Consider the following 17,673-nt stretch of genomic DNA (forward strand, 5'->3'; position numbering starts at 1 on the left):
AAGTGGAAAGTTGCCCCACACCTGCACAGCCAGTATGAAAATTGAGCTCCACCCCTATCCCTGCACTCTCTAGTTCTGCCCCATTCTGTAGCTGTGCCCCTCTCTATATTGTCCAGCCCACTCTGTACTACTACTACATATATATTTATTTAAATAATTTCTTGACCGCCTATCACCATTTCTAAATGGTTTACAATTTGCCATTCATAAAAATATAAACATAAGACAAAAACAATATCACAAAAAAAATCTATCATAAATAAGCCAATAAGAGTTAAAATAAATACAATAAAATAATTTAAAACAAATCACAATAAACAAGTTAGCACCAGTACAATAAATCTATCCATTTCGCTGCTATATCATGAGCAGAGTACATATGGAAATTGTGCTCCACCCCCTCTCTGGCTGTACTTTTCAGCTCTACCTTTCTCTGAATAGTCATTCCATTCTCTACTACTACTACTACTACTACATAGAACACCCAAGCTCAGTGTGTATTCTATTCCCACCACATATCTCAATTACTCACTTCCTGCACTTCACAATATTTCCCCATCCTTGGCTGAGCTTTTTCTACTAGTTCTGTTATAATATATAGTAAAATTCCACAACCCTTTTTCCCTCCTCTCCTTCCACAGTATATATAAAATTGTGCAGAACTCTTTAGGGATGCTTGCAAAACCTTTGTTGGAATGTACTGCTATAGTGCCTTTGGAAGTAATAGCCACTCTGAACGTTTGTTTATTTTGGTATTCATAATTTCAGAGTTTGTCACATTTCTCCAGTACTTACTCACCAGGGACAAAATATACTTGCCGTGTACTAGCACCATTGCCACCCCCCTCATCCCACCTGCTCCATAAGCAGTAATTGTTTTTGAGGGGAGTAGCAAGGATACATGGTGAGTGATTTTTTTTCCTGGCAAATGCACATACCCCTACCTCTATTCATCACTGTCCTCCTCCTCCTCCTCTCACCACTTTACCTGGATACTGTCCACATTCATTCCCCCCTCCTCTCTTCTCTCACCCACCCCCTTACTCTCTCCTCTTCCATCATCAGCCCTCTCATGCCCTTTCTTTACTCTCCCACCACCCCATGCAGCCCTCTCCATCTTCCAGGGCCCTCAAAAGGGTCAAATATGCTGCTGCCCTGCCCTCAGAATAAATCCAGTGCGTGGATATTCCAAACCCTGCATACGTTCACAATCCGAATTAATGCGTTTTTAGATACTTGCATAATAGGCCACAGGTTTATTATGCAAACAACATTAACAAATAAAGTCCTAGAGACCCGAGCCATAACAGAGAGTATTAAAACAGTAGGCACCTGGCAGGCAGTGCGCTGGACTCCATGGCTCGCCGCTGCCAAGCAAAAGCCCTTTCCTCATGAGAATCGCTCACCCATAATGGGCGTTCCGGACAGCACGCCACACGCAAGCAAGGCGACTGCCTGCTTAAGCGGGAGGGTCCCCAGCAGACTAGGTACAGCGTACTGGTGATACCATGCACTGCCTCCGATTAGAAACAACCCCCCCTCTTGACTTGGGTAGGCCCGCTCCAAAGCTGCAGCAATGCAAGAACACAAAATCTGAAGCAACTCCTTATACTGGAGAAACTGACAAAGCCACTAAATGTAGGTGCTGGGAGGGAGGGAGGGAGAGTGGGAACGAGGCAGAAGCCTGAACAGCGGGGAGAAGCAACAAAAGGGACTGGTCAGGCTCAACTCCCCGAAGACCTGCCTCCCCGCATGGCAGGATCCGTCCCCCACATGCCCATCAATTCAAAAGCCCCCAATGGGGTAGACAAGAGCCGTCCGGCATCACTCTGTCCCTCCCCAGAACTTCCCCATATGGCCCCCAATTGGCACTCTCTCCCCTTCTCCCCTCCCGGTGCACCAGCGTGCAATGATGTCGCCATTATGAGAGAACGTCATGTACACGTTAATGCGGCTAACGGCGCACCCTAACACCACTGTTGCCACGATAGGAGCTCGAGGGAGACCATGGACCTGCCTGACGTCGCAGCACAGTAAGGGGTAGATTTTTAAACACACGCACAGGCATCCATGTGTGCACGGTTCCCAGCGCGCGCACATGGATGTGTTGATTTTATAACATGCGTGCGTCGTCATGTGCATGTTATAAAATCGGCTACCTGCGCGCGCATGCGCACCTCCCAGTCCGCTCCAATTAAGAAGCGGACTGGGAGGGAACTTATCTATTCCCCTGCCTACCCTTCCTACCTTTCCCCCTCTCCTCCCCAACCTCTAACCCCCTAACTAACTTATTGTTTTTTGGTTTTTTTTTTTACTTACTTGCTCTCCTGAGCTGTAGTAAGTTCCGCGTTCTGGCCAGCAGCCGGTGCGTGCTTCCCCGGGACGGGGCTTACTGGCCACTGTCCCAGCAGGCCTCTGCCTAGTCCCTACCTGGCCTGCCCCTTTTTAAAGACCCAGCACTTCTGCGGGTACCGGGAGATACGCATGTGGCCTGGCCGATCTGATAATGCGATCGGTGCATGCACGGCCCGGCCACGCACGTATCTCCTGGGATTTGCGTGCGCCGGCCTTTAAGAATGTACCCGTTTGTGTGCATGGCCCGACACCCCCGCCCTCACCACCACCACTATACTGGCTCCCGAGCGCAGCACCAGGTTATATATGCGGCATCAGCGCACCGGCCTGGCGCCACTCTCTATTAAAAAAAAACAAACATAAACTAATCATAGTTGCTCAGATTGGATATAGTATTGAACTGTCTGTAGAATTATAGCATGCTTTAGAAAATGGTCATTTCAGATTTAAGTTGCCTAATAGAAAAATATAATTCTGAGAACCAGAAATGTCTTGAGTATCCTAAAGCATTCTCCATTAAACTGCATAGCTCAGTACTGTGTAGAATTCTCCTTCATGTGCAGAGAGCATGACATTGTTTCATTTAATGCTATTTGATTAAGAATTGCATGTACTTTGACCACAGACATCAGAATGTTTCTGTTGGAATCTGGATCCCTGGAGATTTTCATACTGTCTTATCTTAAGCGTGTAAGTAAAGCCAGGGATTCATTAGAGACCAGGATTCAAATAATGGATTTATCAAATGTATAATCTGCCACTTGTCATCTTGATGAATGAGGCAGATTATTTATGATGAAGACCCTACACTTACCATTAATCTTTACCTGCTGGTTAGTGTAGCAAAATATTCCTTTTCTTAATGAGCAATTTCTTTGTTCTGAGAAAAACCTCAAGTCTTGACTCTTATTTCTCTGTGGACTTGCAGGAACAAATTCAGCCACACAAGTGGGAAGATGTAATCTGATGGGCACCAAGACAGACATGTTCTCTCTGACCTCAGAAAGAGAAGTCTTTCTGAGCAAGCATGGGAGTTCTTGCACACTGGCTCATGCAAGTTTCCCCGGACAATTGTTTCCACTGATGTGTTAGGATAGACGTCTCTGCTCTCACAACCTCCCATGTCTTTTATGGGGATTCTCCTTATTCATATATTCTTCGGCTTTAGTAGCTATTTACTTCTTTTCAAGTCTTCTTAAAAAAACAAAAAACCCTCTATAGTAAAATTATTTATTTATTTATTTGTTTTTTAAAATATTTATATGCCACCCAATAACAAAAACTTTGATATTCAGAAAATTTAAATCACAAAACAAACAAGATAAAACAGACATCACACAGCTGTGGTGTCAAAATATGGATAATCTTCACAATTTCAAATGGCACAGCTACTGTCAGGATATTTATTTAAAATATCCTGTCAGGAAGGCAGTCTTTCAAATTGTTAGTTTATTTTTATTTATTTATTTATTTATTTATTTATTTAATTTATTTATTTATTTATTTGCCATGTAGATAGATAGCCTATTCACAATGCACCTAAAAGCAATATAAACAGCTTCCCAATAGTTATTGCAATTACATCAACTTACTGATCAAAAGCCACAAAATGGCTAGCGTTGATTTTCGAGTCTGTTTGCTGCCTTAGCTCTTCATATGATGTCAGTAATTACAGTGCATGTGGATGCATGTCCCCAGGAATTTAAACTGAAGTATGAGACCTCTCCTTCCAGCAGAAAAAGAGTCTTGTCTTCAGATAGACAAGTACCTTTCAAGAAAGAGGTCAGAGTCACCAATACACTGAAATAGTGAATCCTCTTCTTCCACCCATTCTTAATCAGCAAGGACAGATCACCTTCGACGCACAAGTCTCATAAATTGGCACAAGAGACACCTTTGCTATCTTCTAACCACAATGGGATGGTCCCAGGTAATTGGGAATACCACACATCAGGATAGCCACACTTTGGATCTGACTTTAAAGAGTGATTGGCTTAGTTTCTTTTACTCAGGTTCCATGGTCTGACCACTTTAGTAAGTTAAATTTTAACATCCCATTAAGAGGTTCTTCTTGAGCTAAATTATTCCAGTGCTCTGAAGAGAGGGCACGTTGATATTGACTCTTTATGCAATCACTTATCAACTAAGACAAGTGTGGTTAACTCCAGTCCTTGAGAGCCATAAACAGGCCTGGTTTTCAGGACGTCCACAATGAATATGCATGAGATAGATTTGCATGCATTGCCTCCATTGTATGCAGATCCATCTCATGCATATTCATTGTAGATATCCTGAAAACGTGGCCTGTTGTGGCTCTTGAGGACTGGAATTGGCCACCCTTGAATTAAGATTAGGGATTTTGGTCCCCCATTTGCAGCTGAGGTAACAGAGTGGCACACTATTGTGAATTCAACCCTAGATAAAGTTGCCCCTTTAAAATCTGTAGCTGACCAGCAATTATACAAGGGATCTTGGTTCTTAAGTGAATTATGAGATTCTCAGAAAGCCTAAAACGGATTGAGCATCAGTGGCGGAAAGACAAGTCACCTGCAAATTTACAAGTTTACTTGTTGAAGCTAAAACAATATAGACAGCAAGTGAATATGGCAAAAAAGGATTATTACGCAGCTCAAACATCCTTCTGAATGGTTTAGAATTGTTTTTAAAAATTGACGCCATTTCCTGTATTGTGTCATGATTATGGCTCATGTGTGATTCTTTTGCCAGTTTTTTCAGGAGAAAATTGAGAAACTAATCATCTAGATCAGGAGGGGCAGAAAACTACATCTTATATTAGAGCTTTATTTTGTGAAATTATGTGGTCGCCTTGTACTCACTGTTTGCTTTTGTCGATAATGTAGAAGCCCAATGGAATGTTTCTTACCTGGTCAGTCAAAGATTATACAGATTATTGCTAATTTTAATTCTTTGTTTTGTCCACTGGATCAATGCTCTGTTAATATTTTTAATAATAATTCCATTGTTAGTATGGTTAATGCTTCTTTCACCGAGGGCCAATTACCAACAGCTTTAAAGCAAACCTCGATTTGGCCAGTATTAAAGATAGCATCTCTTTACCCTGCCGTTTTATCCAGCTATCATCTAATTTCACCACTGCCTTTCCTGTCTAAGATTATAGAAGCTATAGATCTGTGGCAGTTGCAACCTTTTCTTGATAAGCACGAATATCTTGATCAGTACCAGATTGACTTTAGACCCACCCACAATACTGTGACCTTGTTAGTCTCTAGTATGGAGGTGTTTCACAGAGGGTTTTATGCTGAAGGAAAGTTCTTCTTGATTTTACTAGCTCTTTCGGTGGCATTCAACTCTCTAAACCACAATATTTTAATAATGAGGTTGGCTGAATGGGGTATTGCATCAACTCTCTTATCCTTGTTGAAGTTCAAAGTAGCTAACCAAAGTTAGCAGGTTTTCTTTGATGGTAAGGTGTTGTCTATTTGCTTTAGAAGCTGTGGTTCCGCACAGCCTTGTCAGATGTGCTTTTCAATATATTGTACATTTTTGCCCTATTTGTTGCTTGCTGTCTGAACTAGGAGTCAGTTATCGGCTTTACGCCAATGATATCCAGTTTTTTGTTCCAGTTACTTATTTAGTCAGCTGTAGACTGACAAACATGATTGGATGTCATCTTGCTGTCAGTTCCTGAATGACTGCAACTAGATTGGCCTTGAACATGAACAAAAGAGAATGAATATCTTGTCCATTTTCCATCCTTTTTATGGTGAATGATGGTAAGATATCCATCACTCATCAAACCAAGAATTTGGGAGTATTTGACTCTCTTTTATCTTTGCTTCTACAAGATCAATGTTGAAAACTTCATTTTTCAAGCTGCGTATTTTATGTAAATTGAAATCTTCTCTTTCTAGAGATCTCTGTACTGTTCTTCAAGCTCTCATTTTGACAGATTTAGATTATCTTAATGTGCTGCATCTTGGGCTCCCTGCATTGATGCTAAAACCTCTGCTGCTCAGATATAGCTGCTCAGATCTTGACAGGTACTCCTTTAAGGGAACATGTTATGCCTGTTTTGATTAGATTACATTGGCTTCCAGTGGCAGTAAGGATAATATTTTGTCGTTGATCCATAAGGCTTTGAATAGCAGTCTGCCTACTTATCTAAGAATAATATTAAAGCCATATAAGTCTACTGGATTATTGAGGTCTGCAAGACAAAATCTTTTAGACATTCCTTCATGAAAGACAGTTCAGTCAATAAAGTCTTGCAATAGAATATTTTCTGTGGCTGGCATTGCATGGTGGAACATCCTCCCACAAGAATTAAGAGCTGAGGTTTTGTTAAAAATTTTCAAGAAAAAAATTAGATGGTGCTATTTGTACAAGCATTTGGCCCTGATACTGCTATTCTCACAGGACAAGCAGGATGGCAGCCCTCACATATGGGTGACATCACAGGATGGAGCCCAATCACAGAAAACTTTTGTCAAAGTTTCCAGAACTTTGACTGGCACCAACTGGGCATGCCCAGCATGGCACCAAACCTGCAGCCAGCAGGGGTCCCCCCTTCAGTCTTCTTTTTTCCGTGCAGCAGTAGCCACGCGGGTTAAGGAGCTCTTAGAGATTCCTGACAGGAATTTTCCTCATGGAATTACTGCAAACGTTCATACCCCACAGGGGTCCCCCTCTCGAATTTTTGCTTCCGCGGTATTCCAGTAAGTTTTTTACCCGATTCCGGTTGACTCCTGTCAAGTTTGGCCCTCTCGGCCTACTGGCCATTGATCGCACCGCAGCTCAATTTTTCAAAGGCTATGGCGTCGGGGTTCCGTCGGTCCCCTGACTGCGCTCGCACCATGTCCATAACAGACCCTCATAAAGTCTGTGTAATGTGCCTCGGGTGTGAGCATGATGTCCTGACTTGCACCAAATGTGCCTTAATGACACCAAAAGGTCGCAAAGCCAGAATAAAGAAAATGGAACTTCTCTTCCATTCTCAAACTTCGACGCCGTCTATTGCTTCGACATCGTCGGAACCGGCGCCGTCCACTTCGCTCCAGCATCGGGCACCGGCCAGTCACCGTCCGGTGTCGATGACCTCCCAGCCATCGACTACCTCTACTCCCCCTCAGGACCGAGGGGATCGTAGAGGGAAGCATCGGCATTGACACCGAAAGCCTTGGACCATCGATGAAGGAAAATCATCGACCTCACCATCGTTCGAGCCACGATCGAAGAAACCCCGTCCAGAAAGGCATCGACCCTTTCTGAGACCGGGTGACCGAGGCAACCCTCACCCGGATGGATATTGGGAGCCGCAACTCCGCCCTTAAGAGTGGTCCCTCCGGCTACACCTCTGCCTCCTTCTTCCCTTCCGGAGCCGGGGCTGGTTGCTCCAGGTCTCCGTGAAGAGCTGGACCAGATGGTTCAGGAGGCCATCAACAAGGCGGTTGGGGAGCTCATGTAAACAATCTACAGACGCAAGGATCTTGGTCTCTAGAGGAAGCCAAGCACCAGATAAATTTCCTGGAACTTCGAGCAATCCGATATGCTCTCAGAGCTTTTCAGGATTTCCTTTCAAACCACAAAACCCTGATTCAGACGGACAACCAGGTGGCCATGTGGTACATCAACAAGCAAGGCAGCACAGGCTCCTTCCTTCTGTGTCAGGAAGCTGCGCAGATTTGGGCGGAAGCACTCTCCCGCTCGATGCACCTCAGGGCCACCTACTTGCCGGGAGTGCACAATGTCTTGGCAGACAAACTGAGTCGTGTCTTCCAACCGCACGAGTGGTCTCTCAATCCATCGGTAGCGACCTCTCTCTTCCAGCAATGGGGGTATCCCCAAATAGACCTCTTTGCGTCCCCTCAGAACCACAAAGTGGAAAATTACTGCTCCCTAATTCGGAGCAAGCACTCTCTGCCCAGAGATGCATTCTCTCTCACGTGGGCAACCGGTCTGCTTTATGCATTCCCTCCAGTTCCACTTCTCTTGAAGACTCTCATGAAGTTATGTCAGGACAAGGGAACCATGATCCTCATAGCTCCTCACTGGCCACGCCGAGTTTGGTTTCCGATTCTTCAGGACCTCTCCATTCACAGGCACATTCCCCTGGGGAAAGACCAGCTTCTGATCACCCAGAACGACGGGTGCCTTCAACACCCCAATCTTCAGGCCTTGTCCCTGACTGCCTGGATGTTGAAAGGCTAATTCTTCAGCCACTCAACCTTTCAGAGCCAGTTTCCCATGTCCTGATTGCTTCGCGGAAGCCTTCCACGAGAAAATCTTATTTTTACAAATGGAACAGGTTTATGTCATGGTGTTCCTCACTGTCACGTGATACTTTTACCTGTTCCACCATGAAGTTTCTAGACTATCTCTGGTACTTATCAGAGTCAGGTCTAAAAACTGCTTCCATCAGGTTGCATGTCAGTGCAGTAGCCGCCTTCCATAAAGGTGTTGGGGATGTACCCATTTCTGTACAACCCCTTGTGACATGCTTTTTGAAGGGCTTGCTCCACCTCAAATCTCCACTGCGCCCTCCGGCCCTTCTTGGGACCTCAACCTGGTTTTGGGTCGGCTCATGAAACCACCATTTGAGCCTCTCCAGTCCTGTGATCTTAGATATCTCACATGGAAAGTGATTTTTCTTTTGGCAATCACATCCGCTCGCAGAGTTAGTGAGTTACAGGCCCTAGTTACCTATCCGCCTTACACTAAACTTCTGCACGACCAGGTAGTACTCCGCACTCACCCTAAGTTTTTGCCTAAGGTAGTATCGGAGTTTCACATTAATCAATCGATTATACTACCAACCTTCTTTCCCAGACCCCATTCTAATCCAGGAGAACAGGCTCTGCATACCCTTGACTGTAAACGGGCTCTAGCATTCTATCTAGACCGTACAGCTGCCCACAGGAAAAGTACTCAATTGTTTGTTTCTTTCCATTCCACCAAATTGGGACAGCCTGTGGGTAAGGAGACTCTCTTCTCCTGGTTAGTGGACTGCATATCCTTTTGCTATCAGCAAGCAGGCATTCCACTTCAAGGCCGTGTTAAAGCACACTCTGTCAGGGCCATGGCGACTTCAGTAGTGCACCTACACTCGGTTCCGCTTCCTGACATTTGCAGGGCTGCTACCTGGAGTTCTCTCCATACCTTTACAGCCCATTATTGCTTAGACAAGGCTGGAAGACAAGATTAGATCTTCGGCCAGTCTGTCTTGTGCAACCTTTTTGCAACTTGACGTACCAACACCCTTCCACCTGCCCGTTAGGGTTCAGGTGGAAGGGTGTTGGTACGTCAAATTCTACACCAGTCCTTGTGCCTATTGCACATCTTGGGTACATTTGGTGCATTTCTCGGACATCCTCAGCTCGAGCTGAGGATGTCCATATGTGAGGACTGCCATCCTGCTTGTCCTGTGAGAAAGCAGAAGTTGCTTACCTGTAACAGGTGTTCTCACAGGACAGCAGGATGTTAGTCCTCACGAAATCCGCTCGCCACCCCGCGTGTTGAGTTCATTACATTTTCTTATTTTATTTTTTGGCACTTTCTGTAGCTTTAAACAAGACTGAAGGGGGACCCCTGCTGGCTGCAGGTTTGGTGCCATGCTGGGCATGGCCAGTGGGTGCCAGTCAAAGTTCTGGAAACTTTGACAAAAGTGTTCCATGATTGGGCTCCATCCTGTGATGTCACCCATATGTGAGGACTAACATCCTGTTGTCCTGTGATAACACCTGTTACAGGTAAGCAACTTCTGCTATCTTTGATGAAGTTAGTCCAAGGCAAAGGTCCCTATTGACTCAGATATTCTTTTCTTTATTTGTTAAGCTTAATATAATTAGTAGAGCAAAGTTTTACATTGAATTTTTGGTATTATCTAAGTTTTTATGAATTTTTATTTGTTATGTGCTTAGCATGATAGATAGGCGGGCTATACATTTCTTAAATATCGAAGACAGTATTTTCAAAACCTTCAACCACTGCAGCAGCATAATAGCGAAAGTGCTCAACCAAAATGTATGCACAACTACCTCAGAATTGAACAAATTTATGACTATAAAGCAGCTGTTTCAACTAAATATTGTTACAGTTTTGGCTGCAGTGCAACCGCCTCACCACCAGGGGTCCCTCTAGTGCTGGCTTTCCGGACAGGCCCAGTCCATCTTATCTGTCCACTCTGTGCTCTGGGTGTGTCCTTATAACCCTGCCTGCCAGTTGCCTCGGTGCTTCGGCATCGAGCTCACCTGGGCTCCTTGCTCTAGCCTTGCGCGGCCTTCGGGCCTTTCCTTGCCTTGCCCTGCGCGGCCTTCGGGCCTTTCCTTGCCTTGCCTTGCGCGGCCTTCGGGCCTCCTTCCTCGTTGTTCTCACCTGGCCTACGGGCCTTCTGACCTGCCCTGCTCTGCTTATGGTGTGTGGCCTACGGGCCTTCTGTCTGTGTGTGTGGAGCCTACGGGCCTTCTGACCTGCCTTGCCCCGCTTATGGTGTGTGGCCTACGGGCCTTCTGTGTGTGTGTGGCCTACGGGCCTTCTGACCTGCCTTGCCCCGCTTATGGTGTGTGGCCTACGGGCCTTCTGTGTGTGTGTGGCCTACGGGCCTTCTGACCTGCCTTGCCCTGCTTACTGTGCCCTGACCCAGCCTGAACTTAGACTCTGCTCATTGCCGCCTGCCCTGACCCAGCCTGAACTTAGACTCTGCTCCTTGCCGCCTGCCTCTGACCCAGCCTGAACTAGACACTGCTTATTGCTGCCTGCCTTGACCCAGCCTGGAACCAGACACTGTTTTTAGCTTCCTGTCTCTCTCCACCTGGAGCCACCCTGCTGGGTGGTGTTCACGCCTCCTGACCGGAGCCCAAGCGTAACAAATATCTTCCAATGGGGAAAAGGCTCCAATATTTTTACCATCAATGGTCCCTCATCAGTTATGCTCATTGGGTTCTCAACATAATTCTCAAATGATACCACTTACATTTCGAGACCTATTCTCAAACAGGAGCCAACCTCTCTATTGTTGGTACACTTGATAGAATCAGTCCCAATGATAGAGAGAGACAAAGGATTTTACTCAAAGTACTTCCTTAATCCCAATAAATCAGTCAGTCTTTGGCCTATCCTGGACATCATCATATCACTTAGAATTCATAGGAGCCCGATTACATACCCAAACTAGGAAAGCCTTTCATCCTCTTAAAAGAATGAGCAAACTAATACTTTGTTCACTTCACAACTGGAGATCAGTATCAGCCATAAAAATTATGGAACTATTAGGTCATATGACAGCTGCAGCCCATATGACACCTTTTGCATGCCTGCCTATGAGAATAGCACAATTGCATATAAAATACCGAATCAACATATCCATCTGCTGTCTTACAAATTCCATTGGCCCTGTGCAATTCTCCTCAACATATCCATCTGCTGTCTTACAAATTCCACACTCTGGTATGGTGGACTCAGCTGTCCAGACTTCCATTGGGGCACTTTTTCCATCCTCTACAGTTTCAGAAACCCTTGACCATGAATACTTTCAATCATGCATGGGAAGCATATCTCAACACAGTCTCTTCTGAAAGGACTTGGTCCAAACAATAATAGACTCTCCATATAAAACATTTTGAAATCAAAGGTCATTTTCAAAGTTCTCCTAGTTTTCAAGCTATTCATAAATGAAAAGCTATTCAAATGTAAACCAATGTACAGCATAAACAAACTGGGAAGAACTGTGTCAAGAAGCGACCAAAATATGGACTTAGGCAATGCAGAGGAGCATTCATTGAGCTGTTACCTTCAAAATCATGAATTGTTTCTTCACCCCTAGACTCTTCAATCACTTTTCCACCAATGGGGGAACTCCTCAGTTCAGATACCTTCAATCACAAACTTCATCTGTATCACCCCAAGGGACCTGCCCAAAATGCCATTGCATCACATGCCTTTGAAATCTCATGGACAGAAAATCTAACATATGCTTTTCCTCCAGTTCTGCTGATTGCCAACATGATTTTCAGGTTACATAGAGGAAAGGGGGAAAATGATCTAATAGTTGCCTCCTGGTCACACCATGTATGCTTTCTTTGGCTTCAAAAACTGGCCATAGCTCAACTAATTCTGTAAAGCCTGTAGCTGTGTTATGTTATATGTAAACCGAGGTGATGTTCCAAACGTGCCCCGATATATAAAAATACTTAAACAAATAAATAAATAATTTGCCTTAGGATTTTTTCCACCTTTTCTAATGCAATGCAACTGGTCACTTCTTAACCCCAACTTTCACTCTCTAGCACTGATAGCATGGATTTATTTATTTTAAAAAGGTTATATACTGCTTTTACAACATAAAAGTTCGTCAAAATGGTTTACAAGAAAATACTCATAATAAATATTAAAACAAATATAGTACAAATAGAGCACATATTAAAAAAGGTCTTAAACATTGTCTATAAGGAAAAAGAAGAGGGAGGTGAAAGAAACGCACTATGAGGTAGCCTGTTATGGTTTACTGTGGGAACCAAATGCAATTGAGAATAAATAGGTCTTTAAACTGCTTTGAATTCTTTGTGAGAGGTTATTTGTCTTAGATAGTCTGGAATCAAGTTCCAGAGTGTAGGGCCTGCAACTGAAAAGGCACGTTGTCTGGTGATAACCTAAATATGCCAGCCTTATTGATAAACTTTCTAATAGATTTTTATGTAAGGACCTTAGTTGTCTGCTTGGTTGGTAAATGTGGAGAAAGGTGCAAAGCCAGGCTGATGAATCATTATATATTAGGTTGTGTAAGATAGTGAGGACTGTATATTGAATTCTATAACGGAATGGGAGCCAATGTAGAAAGCAGAGAGTTGGTGTAATATGTTCTGATTTTGGAGTTCCAGTCAGTAAGCGTGCAGCAGTGTTTTCGATGAGTTGTAATGGACGAAGGATGGTATCATGGAGGCCAAGATAAAGAGCAATACAGTAGTCTAGGCTAGAGAGAATGAGTGATTGTAGTACAGTTTGAAGGTCATTGGTGAACAGAAGAAGGCAGAGATGTTTCAACATCTGTAGTTTGAAGAAGGAATTTTTGACAGTGGTAGAGATATGATTAGATATGATTCACGCAGGCCTTTCCTAACTCCAACATTATGTAACTCCTCATCAATCAACACGCTCCGTTAGTAATAGCGTTAATAGCCACCTCTTACAATGTTATTTATACATATATATAATTATCTGATCTTCATTTTCCTTCTCACTCCAAGTTATTGATTTCCTTGTTATATTGTGAACTGCTTTTCTGCACTATTGTTCAAATTGTAAAGTTTGTTATAATTGCACCCCTGTTTCTTGTGAACCAGCATGATGGGACTACCGTCTTGAATGTTGGTATATAAAAAAAACTTAAATAAATAAATAAATAAATTAGTCATGGACAGACTCAATTATAATTCCAAGATTTAGATTCGATTGGAATAGAAATATCGATGATAATAGGTGTGTAGAGGGACTGCAATCAGAGTGAGGGATAGATGAAAGGTGGACGATTTTGGTTTGGATGTTGAGAACAGACTGTTAAGTCATGCCTTTTTCCTCAGAGGTAAAAGCAGTATTACTGACAGCAAGAAGAGAATCTACAAGATGTTACTGAAACTTTAAATGGAAAACATGTTCTATTTGGTATAAATATTAAGTAAGACCCTTTTCCAAGCAAAACCTCCATGCTGTTACTATACCTTCTTCATCTCTCCAAATTCGGATTAAAATCCAACTTCGTCAGAGTTCATCTGTTATTGTAGCATATTACCATTTTTCCAAAGGCCTTCTGGAGTCTCAGTTATCGATTTATTAAAGACCTCTGTTATCTTTACCTTCCAATAAAGGATCCGCCAGGATAATGGACCTAAAACTAGTTCATTCAAAATTGATGAATCCGCCATTTGAACCTATGGAAACAAAATCTCATAATAAAAGATTTTTAGGGTACATTCAAAGGAAAAAGGCGTCCAAGGGAGTCAGTTGGACTATTAGATGATCAATGGATAAAAAGGACATCAATGACGGATAAGGCCATAGCAGAGAGATTAAATGAAGTCTTTGTTTCGGTCTTTACTGAGGAAGATGTAAAGCAGATACCATTTCTATTCCCAGCACAATGGGTCCTACAACTAATTTGTTCAAAATTGATGAATCCACTGTGTGAACCTGTGGAATCAAAAACTGATAGTAAAAACTTTTTCAGGTACATTTGAAACAAAAAGCCTGTGAGGGAAATCAGTTGGACCATTAGTTGATCAAGGGGTAAAAGGGCACTTACGCTACCATGCAACTTATGTCACAGCAAACCCACTACTGGGTCTCAGTAGCACAGGAGCTAAACAGTTCCCACCATCCTTCTTCAATTGCCACTTTACACCGCAATACATACGCCACCATGTAAGTTTCAGTATTACAGTGTAATAGCAGAGTGAATGCTTCCAATACACAGCACATACAAATACAGATTTTAACATTTCTTATTATCTTCGGCTCTATAACTGAACTTATCCCAGAAACAATTGGACGACTGGAAGGGTTGTTTAAAGATTTATGAACTTTTGGATGTATTTCATACAAAAATCTATATTCCTTTTTAGTAATGATCTTATCTCAAATGCCCTGTTGGAAAATTAAATATATCTCTGCCTGTATAGATGCCATAGGATCACTAGGTAACTCGTCATTGCTCAGCTGATGATTTACCTCAGCAACATATTGTTCAGTATCCATAATTACACTTTGCTGTGTATACACATAACACAATGATGGAGTGTTTGGGATATTTACAATTGATTTATTAAGCTGCAAAATTCATGTGTTACCTATCCAAGGAATAATAACATACATATAAATAAAAAGGAGACATTCCTTTAAGAGTTTTATGAAGATGCAAGATAATTATAAAAATTTGCCACAAAGGTGACAGATTTATATCTTCTACTTATTTTTTAATTTAGAACGTGGTTCCTTTTCTTGTATTGAATAGTGTTGATTTTCAGTGGACTCTATTTTACCTTCATTTGTATGATGCCCAGGTAGATACCCATGCCAGAAGTCATAGTTAAAGATGGTGATTCAGAGGAAATGAAACAAATCTCAGTGAACCTAGAAGATTTAATAGGGTTTAGTTGACAAACCAAAGAGTAGCAACTCATTTTGACCAGTCGGTATACATCCCAGAGTGCTGAAAGAACTGAAAAATGAAATTGAGACCTACTAATAGCAATCTGTAAACTATCATTAAAATCAAACAGTACTTGAGGATTGGAAGGTGGCCAACACAATGCCAGTTTTTAAAAAGGTTTCCAGGGGTGATGCAGGAAACTACAGTCTAGTACAGTGATTCTCAGCTGCTGTGTCGTGACACACCAGTATGTCGCCAAGCACTGACAAGTGTGTTGTGGCTTCCCGCTATCCCACTGCCCTGGTTGCGTCTCCATTGCAGCGAGATGGCAGACATTCTTCTACTGACACTGCCATTCTATCCGGGCAGGAACAGCAGCAGTGTTAGTGGAAGCTGGCAACATTGGTGGCATGGCCCTTTCTTCTTCCCATCCCCATGGCCTGGGAAGTCACGCGCAGTGGGGTGCGCAGGAAGTAGAGAGAAGCATGCCGCATAAAACAGCAGCACAGGCCTGGACCAAAATGAAGCTCAGCTGGTGATCAGCAACGGGAGAAAGAGCAGCGTTAGCCCCCGCAGCTGTTGAGATTCTTCGTTCTCAGGCCACGGGGACAGAAAGAGGCTACCGCAGCTGCCATTCGTGCTGGGGAGGAGGGTGTGGCCGTGAGTGAAAACAAGCCAGAGGGATAGAGAGCATATGTGTGTGGTTGAGAGCATGTATGTAAGTAAGAGAGGGTGTTTGTGCAAGTGTAATTAACAGAATGTGTCTAAGTGAGAGAACATGTGTATGATTGAGAAGCATGTGTGTAAAAGAGCAAGCAAGCATGTGGGTCACAGAGCGAACAAGAGCATGTGTTTAAGAGAGCGAGAGAGAGTATGGTCAGGGAGGTGACATAGGGTGAGAGAGAGAGACCCCCATGTCCAGTCTCTCTCTCACCCCAGTCACCTCCCTGACCATTCTAATTGGTATGTGTGTGTTTAAGAGACTGGTCATGGGCCCTAAGGCAGAGGACTGAGGACAGAGCTTCAGCAGCCATTGCTGCTTCTGGCATGTGCTATTGGCCTACAAGGAAAAGGAGTAGGAGAGTTGCTGGAAAGGGTAAGTAAAGGTTGCTTTTATTTTTCTTGATTTTCTGCCATTTTAATTATTGGGTATTATGTGATGTGTCTGCTATTTTGAAATGTTGTATTGGTATATGGAGAATTTGTAATACCTTTATGAGTTTTTAATTGTTGGATGATATTCTGTTCATCAGCTGTTTTGAAACATTTATTAGTATAGCTTTATGGTTATTTCTGTGTGGGGATCTATAGCAGCTTGGCTTGTTATGCTTTCCTAATAGGAGGTGTATTATTGTTTTGGGCCTGGTTTAATATTTGTAGTGTTGCCTTTTCATAGATAGGGTTGTTACTCTTTGAGTGTGTCCCATAATGCAAGTGTAATTTTGTGCGTTATTGCAGATCCTGGGAGTCTCTTAGGTGCTATATTTCTGTTTCTGTTTCTCCAGTTTTGCACTGCATGCAGAGTGGTTTTTTTGGGTTTCCATTCCAGTTTCTGCCTCCACATTTGTAATTTGTGGTCTTTCTGTACTTTGTGATTGAGGTGAGGTATTTTACTAGCATGTAAGCATTTCTATCACTCTTAATGTGTTTTCTCAATTGGACATGCATTGGTGGTAAATTCCTGTCTTTTCATAAGGAGGGCTATTGCGCCTGGTAGTAGAGAGAGTTTGTTTTACTGTTAACTGAGATGACACCAGAACCAGAATATCTTTTTTGTATGGTGACTTGTACGGTTAAATGTCCTAGTTCTGCTCTGCACCTATTGAGTTAAAGGGACACAGCCAGCATAGATTTACCCAAGGGAAGTCTTGCCTCTCAAATCTGCTAAATTTTTTTGAAGGAGTGAATGAACATGTGGACAAAGATGAACCTGTACATGTGGTGTATTTGGATTTTCAGAAGACATTTGACAAAGTCGTTCATAAGAGGCTTCTAAAAAAACTAAAAAGGTCATGGGATAGAAGGAGATGTCCTTTTGTGAATTGCAAACTGGTTAAAAGACAGGAAAAGGAGTAGAATTAAAAAGTAAACCGAGTGCCTCAGGGATCTGTACTTGGACTGGTGCTTTTTAATATATTTATATATGATCTAGAAAGAGGTACGACTAGTGAGTTAATCAAATTTGCAGATGATACAACATT

The 17,673-nt window shown here is 42.9% G+C and overlaps 1 protein-coding gene across 1 annotated transcript in view; it reads left to right on the forward strand.

Annotated features, from left to right (window-relative positions):
• MTHFD1L (methylenetetrahydrofolate dehydrogenase (NADP+ dependent) 1 like) overlaps nucleotides 1–17,673 on the forward strand; it is a 623,332-nt gene that overhangs the window by 342,220 nt on the left and 263,439 nt on the right. The gene's annotated exons all lie outside the window — the stretch shown is intronic.

The sequence above is a fragment of the Rhinatrema bivittatum genome, chromosome 3 (genome assembly GCF_901001135.1).
Source record: "Rhinatrema bivittatum chromosome 3, aRhiBiv1.1, whole genome shotgun sequence".
NCBI classification, from domain to species: domain Eukaryota; kingdom Metazoa; phylum Chordata; class Amphibia; order Gymnophiona; family Rhinatrematidae; genus Rhinatrema; species Rhinatrema bivittatum.